This window comes from Elaeis guineensis, chromosome 1 (assembly GCF_000442705.2).
Source record: "Elaeis guineensis isolate ETL-2024a chromosome 1, EG11, whole genome shotgun sequence".
Classification (NCBI taxonomy): domain Eukaryota; kingdom Viridiplantae; phylum Streptophyta; class Magnoliopsida; order Arecales; family Arecaceae; genus Elaeis; species Elaeis guineensis.
In genome coordinates, this window is record NC_025993.2 from 70,575,122 (window position 1) to 70,587,251 (window position 12,130).

Below are 12,130 nucleotides of genomic sequence, written 5' to 3' on the forward strand. Positions count from 1 at the left end.
ATACACTTTACTCAAATAGAAGAAAGCTTTTTCTGATTTCCTCAAGGTGGTTGGAGACTTGAATGAGCACTTGAGGAGTTGGTGAACTTGAATTAAAAGCTTCTTGAATGCTTTGAGTGGGCTTCTTGCTTAGGGCTAAAAAGTATGCTTGAAATTCTCTTTTCAAAAATCTTCTTGTTGTTGATTCCCACCTTTAAGTCCCTTTATATATCTTCAAATAATGGTGGAGAGTAATCTGGACTGAAATAGAGCCGTTAAACCACATTAAATGAGCATTAAATGCACTTAAAATGGGTTAAAAATTAGCTATTGCGGAACTTTCCCGTCACAGGGGTCGACTCATGGGGTCGACTCATGCTCATGGGTCGATTCATGGGGTCAACCTTTGTGAAAAATAGTAGAAAATAATGGTTCTGTAATTTTGGCCTAAAAACAGCAGAGGTCGACTCATGGGGTCGACTCATGCCTGCGGGTCGACCCATGGGGTCGACTCACAGACTGTGCCAGCTAAAAAATTCTGCGTGCCATTCAGCCCTTTGTGCCATGAGTCGACTCATGGGGTCGACTCCATTTTACAAACATGAATATCTTTCAAAATACACATCCAAAAATTATAAAATTTTCTCCAATGGATCACAAATCTTCTGTTCTTACTCTTGATGCTTTCAAATCAGAATTTGATAAAATTATGATTTTGCCCCTCAAATACAATAAGTCTTTTCCAAGTGAAAATCATTAGTAACCCCCTCAAATACTTTGTAATCATCAAAATCAATTCAAGGAGCAACAATCTTCCCCTTTTTGATGATGACAAAATACTTGAGCAAAAGCATATATAAAGCATTGAACATAAATTTTAAATTTATGAAGATGCATTATTTAAATATTATAGTCAAGTATTGGAATGAAATACATCATAAGTAGTTTGAAGATAAATATGAAATTTGCTACCAATTTGAAAATTGCTTATAAATGCATTTGCTTGGAAAGAAGAGCTGATTTGGATTCTTTGCATAAGTAGTTTGAAGATAAATGTTAAATTTGCTACCAATTTGAAAATTGCTTATAAATGCATTTGCTTGGAAAGAAGAGCTGATTTGGATTCTTTGGCATATGACACACATGTGCCCATTTGCTTATATTGCTCATTTGCCAAACAATTTGCTTATTGCTTATTTGCTCATTTGCTTTTGAGTCTTTACTCCCCCTTTTTGACAGCATCAACAAAGATTCTCTACTCCCCCTTTTTGAACATATCTTCTATTCCTTCTTTTGATGGGATCAATTTTAGTTCTCTAGCTTCCTTCTTTAATTGCTTATTGCTTTACCATTTTGTATTGCTTATTGCTTTACTCTTTTGTATTGCTTATTGCTGTACTCCCCCTTAATATAGCAATCGTAAAAGATATATCAATTTGCTCATTTAAAAGATATTGCTATTCAAGTTTTTCATAATTTAAAAGTAATTTAAGTGGATCACATTCAGAGATATTCATTAAAAGTCAAAGTGTATATATATATCCAAAAGATGAGTGAGTACAAAGATGGTTCAATACATAGATGTTGACTTGGAATACAAAAGACATGGATAGAGATTATCCAAAAATCAAACAGTCAACATTGCATTACATATCTTAAACAAAAACTAAAGAAAAGACTAACTACACAGGATCTAGTAGAGATCATGACTGGATGGATCAGAGTCAGATGAATCGAAGATGGGATAAGGAGATGAAGGATCACGACCAAGGGCTCGACCTCGACCGCATCTGCCTCTGCCACGGGTGGAGGTGCCGGCACGAGTGGACGGGTGAGAAGATCCTGAAGGCTGAGAAGCAACAGACTGAGCTACAAGAGAGAGTCTGATGGTGTCCAGAAGGTTTAAGGCTCTTGAAACAGACTATAACAGTACAGTGAACTGGGTGGAAGCATGCTCACTAGAGCCTCTGATCTCTCTCCTCAGAAAGTCAAATCTGCTCTCCAAAACTCCTCGCAGTCTGGCTGCCTCCGCAGATAGGTCTGAGACCTCAGTGATGTCCTCATGTGGCTGTGGATGGGCTATAGCCAGTACTTGCCTCTGTAAGTCGAATACTCTGGCAGTCAGTCTCACCACACAACCCTCAAGCTGCTCGATCCGAACTGACTGATCAAAAATCATCTGGAACACAATGGAGATGTGGGGGATCAGTGCCTGATCAAATATATCATGAAATGTCGATCCCTGAGCAGAAGCTGAAGTACCCATCTGACGAGATAGTATAGAAGCTACGTGCTGAGATATCATCTCTATCTGATCGTCAGCCAATCTGATCTCTGAGGGAAGTGCTCTGCTGTCTGGCTGCTGGACTGGAGTGTGCCTCCTCGTAGACTCTGATGGCCTAGCCTCATGGTCAGAAACAAACTGAATGTCTGGAGATACAGCCCTATGGTCATGGAGAGGTGATGAAGGACCTTCCTCCTCAGCTCTGTCCTCAGCTCTCTCTTCTACACCTTTAGTCCAACCACCATCAGTCTTAGTAAATCCCATGCGGTCAAAGTATGGCGGTTGATGGTGTCAGAGTGAGAAAGCCTAGCTACTGTCTCTCCCTCAAAGTTAACTCCAAACCTCCTGAATACTAAAGTAAGAGCCATACCGAAAGGCAGATGTGCCTTAGATCTATTCAGGGTTTCTCTCACAGCCTCAATCATTAAAGCTGGGAGGTTCAAGGGGGTTTGGGTAATCACATGAAACATAATGCAGATATCTCGATCGGAGAGAAGATCATGTCTACCACTTCTAGGAAAGAATAACTTAGTTACCATTTGATGTAGTATCCTCATCTCAATGGAAAGGATTTTGGCTTCTAATTTGTTTAGGCTTCCCGAGAAGGTTCTTCCTAGAATCACATTAATTCCCTCCTCCTTAACTGGGAGTTCCATGTTTGAGTATCCCTCACAGGGTAAATGAAGAATTTCTCCTAAAAGCATAGGATCTAGACTGATTTCAATACCCTTAATAGTGGATCTTACTGTTTCATTGCCATAGCTCAAGTTCAGATAAAATTTCCTAACCAGATCCACATAGGTATTTACGTTGAGTGAGCAGTAGAATTCCCAACCTTGATCCTTGATTTTTTATCCGATAGAGAATCCCTCCTTTTCAAAAAATCTAAAATCTATGTTTTTGTTGGGTTCTACCTTTCTATCAGATAAGAGAATCTTACTGGGGCTTATTGAAGACTGAGAAGTAGCTGGAGTAGATGTCGGAGTAGGGATTGAAGCTGATGAGGTTTCGGTTGCTTGTCTCTTCATGCGCATACCCTCTTCCAACCCGCGGACCGATTTTGTTCTTTATGGGAGCTTCATTTTCAGAGCCATTTGCACTGACAAGACTAGCACGGAGCTTGGGAAAGCAAATGGGAGGGTGAGATGGAGGGTTTCTAGTGGAAGGATAGGGATTTTTGGAGGAGTGAAACCTCGATTTGGAAGAGACGGGTAGAATCTAGGGCACACTCAAACCGCTCCAAATGAAGAGGGAGAAGGGGAGGAACTTGGTTCCTAAGGGTCGATTTGAGGTGTAAGAGGCGGTGGGAGAAGAGTCTTGAGGGAAAACTTGGGTTTGGAGAAGAAGAGAAGGGGACCTATGGCTTGGAGGAAGGAAGAAGACGGTGTGTCGGGTCGGCTCAAGGAGGGATTTTCAACAAAAAGAGAGAGCCCGTGGGATTTGGCCAAAAATTTCAAGTTTGCCCTTGGGTCGACCCTAGGGGTTGACTTATGGCACAAAGAAATTCAGAAAAATGATGAATCAATTTTCGAAAAATTTGAAACTTTAGGAGAAGGATATTTACTCAATGATTAATTATAAGAATGATAGTTTTGAGCTTTTAAGCCCAAGAGAAATGATGAGAATTAAGTTCAAAGAGTTTTTGACATTGATCCCTTGGGATCAGTGAGACATTTAAGCAAATGGATCAAGGATTCCTAGTTCTCTCCTAATTTCACAAAATCTATCTTCACTTAGGGTCTTTGTAAAGAAAGATATCGGCAAATTATTTTTCAGTACAAATATAGTCAAGAATTATGTCTTTATTTTGAACATGTTCTCTTATGAAATGATGCCTGATTTCAATATGTTTAGACCTAGAATACTGAATTGGATTTTTAGTAAGATTTATAGCACTAGTGTTATCACATCTTATGGGAGTTTTATTAAGTTTGATACCAAAATCTTCGAGTTGTTACTTAATCCACAAGATTTGAGCACAACAACTTTCGGTTGCAATGTATTCGGCCTCAGCCGTAGACAGTGCTACCGAATTTTGTTTCTTGCTAAACCAGGAGATTAGGTTAACACCAAGAAATTGACAAGTTCCACTAGTACCTTTTCTATCTAATCTACATCCAGCAAAATCAGCATCTGAATATCCTATTAAGTCAATTAATGAGTCTTTAGAGTACCATAATCCTAAAGTTTGTGTACCATTTAAATATCTAAGAATTCTTTTAACTGTATTCAAGTGTGATTCTTTTGGATTTGATTGAAATCGAGCACAAAGACAAACACTAAATATAATATCAGGTCTACTAGCAGTTAAATATAGTAGAGAGCCAAGCATACCTTTATAAAATTTTAAGGCTATACTTTTACCTTCTTCATCCTTGTCAAGCTTACATGAAGGGCTCATGGGTGTGCCAATTACTTTGGAGTTCTCCATTCCAAATCTTTTGAGTAATTCTCTTATGTACTTGCTTTGGGTGATGGAGATTCCTTCCTTTGTTTGTTTGATTTGGATCTGAGGAAGAATGTAAGTTCTCCCATCATGCTCATCTCGAACTCCCCCTGCATGAGCTTTGCAAAATCTTGACAAAGAGTTTCATTAGTAGACCCAAAAATAATATCATCAACATATATTTGTATAACTAATATATCATCTTGATTTCTTTTAATGAAAAGGGTTGTGTCTATATTACCTCTTGGAAAATCATTATTAAGTAAAAATTTGCTTAGCCTTTCATACCAAGTCCTGGGTGCTTGTTTCAAACCATATAGAGCTTTATTTAATTTAAAAATATGATTAGAAAAAGCATGATTTTCAAAACCTGGGGGTTGTTCTACATAGACTTCTTCAGCAATATATCCATTTAAAAAGGCACTTTTGACATCCATTTGGAATAATTTAAATTTCATAAAGCAAGCATATGCAAGTAGAAGTCTAATTGCTTCTAATCTAGCAACAGGTGCAAAGGTCTCATCAAAATCAATTCCTTCTTCTTGATTATAACCTTTAGCAACCAATCTTGCTTTATTTCTTATCACATTTTCATGTTCATCTAATTTATTCTTAAAAATCCATTTTGTGCCAATTATTGAATAATTTTTAGGTCTAGATACTAAAATCCATACATTATTTCTTTCAAATTGATTAAGTTTTTCTTGCATTGCATTAATCCAATTATAATCTTTTTCAGCTTCTTCAATGATTTTAGTTTCAAGATGAGAGACAAAAGCAAAATGATTGAATACATCTTTAAGTGAAGAACGAGTTCTTATACCCTATGAAGGATCACCAATAATTAGTTTCCTGGGGTGATTGTGAACATACCTCCCTCCATTCTTTGGGTAGATCATTTGTACCTTAAGGTTGTTCTTGTTGTTCTTCACCTCTCTCATCCTGTTTGTCTTCATGTTCCTCATCATCTTGAATTATTGAATCTTTTAGAGTGATCTCCTTCATTCCTTCTATAAGAGGATCTGCATCATCAACACTTTTATTCTTCCTTGAAGGAAGATCGTTAGTTTCATCAAAGACAACATATATTGACTCCTCTACTACTAAAGTTCTCTTGTTAAATACTCTAAAAGCTTTACTAGAGGAGGAGTAACCAAGAAAAATCACTTCATCGGATTTTGCATCAAATTTTTCAAGTCTTTCTTTACCATTGTTTAACACAAAACATCGACAACCAAAAATATGAAAATATACAATATTAGGTTTTCTTCCTTTCCAAAGCTCATAGGGGGTTTTCTTTAAAATTTGTCTAATTAAAGCATGATTCAATATGTAATATGCTGTGTTAATAGCTTCCGCCCAAAAGTATCTTGGAAGGTTGCTTTCACATAGCATGGTACGGGCCATTTCCTCTAGGGTTCTATTTTTTCTTTCTACGACCCCATTTTGTTGGGCCATTTCCTTTTTCATCATAAAACTTTTTGAAATCTTGATTATCAAATTTGGTTCCATGATCACTTCGAATATTTTGAATTGAAAATCCTTTCTCATTTGTGACTTTTCGATAAAATTTAGAGAAAACTTGAAAAATTTTATCCTTGTGTGCCAAAAAGAAAACCCATGTAAAATGAGAGAAATCATCAATAATTACAAAACCATATCGTTTTCCTCCTAGACTAGTAGTTCTAGTAGGTCCAAATAAATCCATGTGCAATAGCTCTAATGGTATAGAAGTTGAAACAATATTTTTAGATTTGAATGAAACTCGTGTTTGTTTACCTAGTTGGCATGCATCACAGATTCTATCCTTTTCAAAGTTCAATTTTGGCAAACCAAGAACCAATCCTTCTTAATGAGTTTTGAAAGTGAATGCATGCTAATATGTGCAAGCCTACGATGCCAAAGCCAATTAGTCTCATTAATCTTGATATTCAAGGATACTAGGCATTGCATGTTTATCTTGGATAGATCATTCAAATCTACCATATAAATATTACCATGTCTATGTCCAATAAATTTAATGCCTTCATTAATAGGACTAGTTACAATGCAAACAGAAGATTCAAAAATAACTTTATATCCTTTATCACAAAATTAACTAATGCTTAGTAAATTATGCTTTAAACTATCTACTAACAAAATATTTTCAATGTACTTGGAGGGAGTGATACCAATGTTACCTATACCGATGATCTTTCCTTTACCATTATCTCCAAAGGTGACCATCCCTCCATTCTTAGTATCAAGTGGATGAATTGGGATTCATCACCAGTCATGTGTCTCGAGCATCCGCTATCAAGATACCATTTTCTGTTTGCTCCTTGAGATGCTAGACACACCTGCAGGCAAAAGTCAAGTTTTTGCTTTAGGTACCCAAGCTTTCTTGGGTCCTTTTTGGTTAGTCATAATGGTTCCTTTTGAAACCCATATTTTCTTTACATTTGAGTTTACAGATTTGTTAGAGAAATAAGTGTATGACTTGTGTCCTACTCTACCACATTTGAAGCAAGTAATATTAGAAAACTTGTTACTTAAAGAGTTTATATAGATATTTTTCAGATACTTTTGTTTCTTCAAGGGGTTATAGCCAAGTCCAGCCTTATCATACACGGTCTTTTGATTTTCAAGAATCATATTAAGTTTATTAGAACTCAAGGTGAATTTTTCAACTATTGGTTTTAGCTTGGCAATTTCATTCTTTAAATTTTGATTTTCTTGAAACAGGATAGATTTTTCAATTGAAATGCTCTCATTTTGTTTCAGTAAAGATTGATTTTTTGATTTTAGATCTTTGTTCTTTATCCCTAGTTTCTTTAGTTCATCAATTAAATCATAAAAAGCTTCATGAAGTTCTTCAAAGGTAAAGTCACTAGGAGTTTCAGAATTTACCTCATTTTCATGTGCCACAAGGCACAAGTTGGCTTGTTCAGTTGAGTCTTCCTCTTCAGAGCTTGAGTCATCACTTCCACTCCAAGTGGCCATCATGGCCTTCTTCTTGTATTTCTTGAGACCCTTCTTTACTTGTGGGCATTCAGACTTGAAGTATCCTGGTTTCTTGCATTCATAGCAGATAAGGAATTGGTTTTTATCCTTTTCTTTGCTATGTTTCCCTTTTGAGAGTGGCCTCTTCCTCATTTCTTGTTTTCTTTTCCTTAAAAACTTCTTGAACCTTCTGGTAATGAGAGCCATCTCTTCATCCTGCTCTTCATTTTTGGTGTCATCAGTTTCTTCATCAAGTTGAGCTGTGGATTTGAGGACGATTATTCTCTTCTTTTTGACTTCTTCCTCTTGATGTTGTTTCATGCTCAGCTCATGTATCATCAGTGATCCAAGGAGCTCTTCCAAAGGTAGGATGTTTAGATCTTTGGCTTCTTGGATAGCGGTCACTTTGGCTTCCCAAGTTCTTGGTAAGGATCTGAGAATCTTTCTTACGAGCTCACTGTTAGAATAGGACTTACCAAGACTCTTTAAACCATTTATAATATCAGTAAAATGAGTAAATATTTCAGTTGTAGATTCATCATGCTCCATTTTAAAAAGTTCATATTTATGTATGAGCATGTTAATTTTAGACTCCTTTACTTGATTAGTTCCTTCATGGGTTACTTCTAATCTATCCCATATTTCTTTAGCAGACATGCAAGTTGAAATATGATTGAATTCATTAGCATCAAGAGCACAATACAAAACATTCATAGCTTTAGCATTTAGTTGGGCCATTTTCTTATCAACCTCATCCCAATCTTTTTCGGGTTTGGCTGATTCCACACCATCAATAATTTTAGTGGGTGTGTGAGGGTCGTTTACTATGATACTCCATATATCATAGTCGAGTGCTTGAATGAAGATTTTCATTCGAGCTTTCCAATAGGTATAGTTGGACCCATTGAAAAGTGGAGGTCGGTTAGTAGACTGCCCCTCGGCTAGAGAAGTGCCAACTTGAGTTGCCATAGATCTTTAGCTCTTTGATTGGTTAGATCAAAGTAGGACTAGAGCACCGAGCTCTGATACCACTTGTTGCCCAGCTATGCAACCTAAAAGGGAGGGGTGAATTGGGTTTCTAAAAATTTTAAACTTAACTTTCAACTTATGAAGATTATTTAACAATAGCAAGATTAGTAAGGAGAGTGTAATTGATTCAAGGCTAATGGTAGAATGCAAGAATGCAAGAGAATAAAGAAGTTCTAAAGAAGAGCAATTAAGCACAACACAAACAAGGGAATTTATAGTGGTTCGGTGCGAACCTTGCACCTACATCCACTCCCCAAGCTCTTACTTGGGAATTCCAATCCACTAACTTGTATTCAACCTGAATACACTCGTCGAAAACTCCGACTCTAGCTATCCCAAGCTAGTCCACTTATTTTTCGGGTACAAGCCAACCCAATACAATCTGATTCAAGGTTCGGATCAACCTTCCCATATTTTAGAACCCTTCCAAAATAAAAGCAATAACTCAAAAGGAGTATTACAATTAATAGTACAGAAAATATAAAGGAAGCTCCTTTAATGAGCGAATGAAGCTTTAAATACACTTTACTCAAATAGAAGAAAGCTCTTTCTAATTTTCTCAAGATGGTTGGAGACTTGAATGAGCACTTGAGGAGTTGGCAAACTTGAATTAAAAGCTTCTTGAATGCTTTGAGTGGGCTTCTTGCTTAGGGCTGAAAAGTATGCTTGAAATCCTCTTTTCAAAAATCTTCTTGTTGTTGATTCCCACCTTTAAGTCTCTTTATATATCTTTAAATAATGGTGGATTGTAATCTGGGCTGAAATAGAGCCATTAGATCACATTAAATGAGTATTAAATACACTTAAAATGGGTTAAAAACTAGCCGTTGCAGAACTTTTTCGTCACAGGGGTCGACTCATGGGGTCGACTCATGCTCATGGGTCGACTTATGGGGTCGACCTCTATGGAAAACAACAGAAAATAATGGTTATGTAATTTTGGCCTAAAAACAGCAGAGGTCGACTCATGGGGTCGACTAATGCCTGGAGGTCGACCCATGGGGTCGACTCACAGACTGTGCCAGCCAAAAAATTCTGCGTGCCATTCAGCCCTTTGTACCATGAGTCAACTCTTGGGGTCGACTCAATTTTACAAACATGAATATCTTTCAAAATATACATCTAAAAATTATAAAATTTTCTTCAATGGATCACAAATCTTCTGTTCTTGCTCTTGATGCTTTTAAATCAGAATTTGATAAAATTATAATTTTGCCTCTGAAATACAATAAGTCTTTTTCAAATGAAAATCATTAGTAACCCGCTCAAATGCTTTGTAATCATCAAAATCAATTCAAGAAGCAACAACTTTGCACTTTACTTCACCACAATATTCAAACTGAACTCAATTGATCCTAGGGGCCAATGTCTACTTGATTTTAGTTAGGTTTGGGTTAATACGAGATGCCGGTTGGTTATTTTTAGACTAAAGAAGGGTGATAAAATTTTTACCTTATCTTGTTATGGGTGCTGCCCTTAAATTGATTTGAGATGAATATGCACAGTCAATTTCAAACAAGGGGTTCTATGCAACTAAATTAGATACATAAAATTAATCAAACTTGAAAGCTTACTTTGTCTTCTAGCGATCATCAAAAATAAATGCTTCTAAACAATTAAGTTTCTACTTTTGTCATATGATTTTTATTAGTTTTATGTGAATGAATTTTAGGTTAATTTGAAAAAAAATAGTAATTAATATTAAAAAAATAGTTAGGGTTAGGTTTAGGATTGATCTCACCAAGTAAAATTTGAAGCTTTCTATTTTTTTTTGAATTTTTCTCTTTTTTTCTGCATAAAGATAAAAAAATAAATTAAAAAGATTAGTAAGTTATATTCATAAGAAAATCAAAAAAATTAAACATTAAAATTGATGCCTTCCTTGACAACAGCATCAAAAATTGATATGATCGCAATGTTGTCATTAGGACACCGTGATTATTAATCTAATTTCAACTTCAATAAAAATTAAAAATATGTAGAAAGTAGTGAGTCAGGTCGAATCCATAGAGATGATAGGATTTTAGTTTAAAATCTTTGATTTTATAAAAAAATAAAATTTTAAAGAAAGCAATTAAAGTCAGAAAATAAAAATTAAAAGTATAAAAAATAATTTTGGTACTAAGATCTACTATTTAAATCCTAGCATCTACTTACAATAAAAATAAATAACAAGAATTTAAAGTACATAAAATAAATTGGTACTAAGATCTATTAATTAGATCCTAGCATCTAATTACAATAAAAATAAAAGACAGAAATTTAAAGTGAAAGAAAATAAATTTTGCATTAATTAAAATTAAAATTTAAATAAAAAAATTAAAAAAATAATAAAATAAAATAAAAATAAAACTATAATAAAGATCTGAAGTTGATCAGTCCAGTCTCGTCAGGAAGATGGTTGATGACCTCTCCTTCTTTTTTCGTACTCTGTAGGGTGAATCGACTCTTTTTTTCCTTCCCCTTGGGTCCCTAAACCTATATTATTTTTTTCTCTAATTTTTTCTTACTATTCTACTAATTTTTTCTACTTCTAAGACTTATTCTCAGATCTCTTATTTATAGATAAATTTTTCACCTTTTTCTGGTCACAAAAAGAGTCCTAAAACCAATAAAAATTATAATATACTTGTATAAATTAATTCTGGCTATCGAATCTCACTTGGATTGCCTAGATCATCCAAAAAACTAGTGTTTTAATTCCTTATCATGATCGAGAATCACCACAGCCGTCCGATCATGCTCCAGATTGAATTTTGGCTATCAGATGGTGTCTTTTATCTCCTAACAAAGTCGAGAACACTATAAGCCATTGGATCTCACGTCGGATCGAATCTGGGCCATCGGATCATGCCCAAAAATCTTATTCAAAGCCAGGAACAATGCTAGCCGTTGGATCGAAGTCCAGATCGATTTTCAACTATTGAATCACATAAAACCTTCCACCTCACCCGTGAGCCGCATCGTGCGCCGCATACTATTCTCGATGGATCATGCCCTGACTTTGTGGACTGAGCGGCCGGTCCACCATGCATCGAAGATAATAAAAATTATTTTTTATGATATTTTGACTTGATTTTTGCTCCAATTTTTGCCTGAAAAATAAGAAAAAATATATGTTAAATTTTTTAAAATTTTTTTATTATTTTGATGCTTAAATTGCTCAATTAAATCAATATTTATTTTTCATAAATATGCTTTAATTTCATATTTTTTTTAAATTTTTTTATTTTTATAAAAAAATTTAATTTATTTATGAAATTAGATTTTTTAAAAGATGTTAACACCATAAATTATCAAAAATACCTACAATAAATGCAAAAATATACCACTTATCAATGTCCTAATAGACTCTCTGAATGCAGATCAGGAATCTCGATAACCATGAGGTGGAAGCATCATAATGCCTA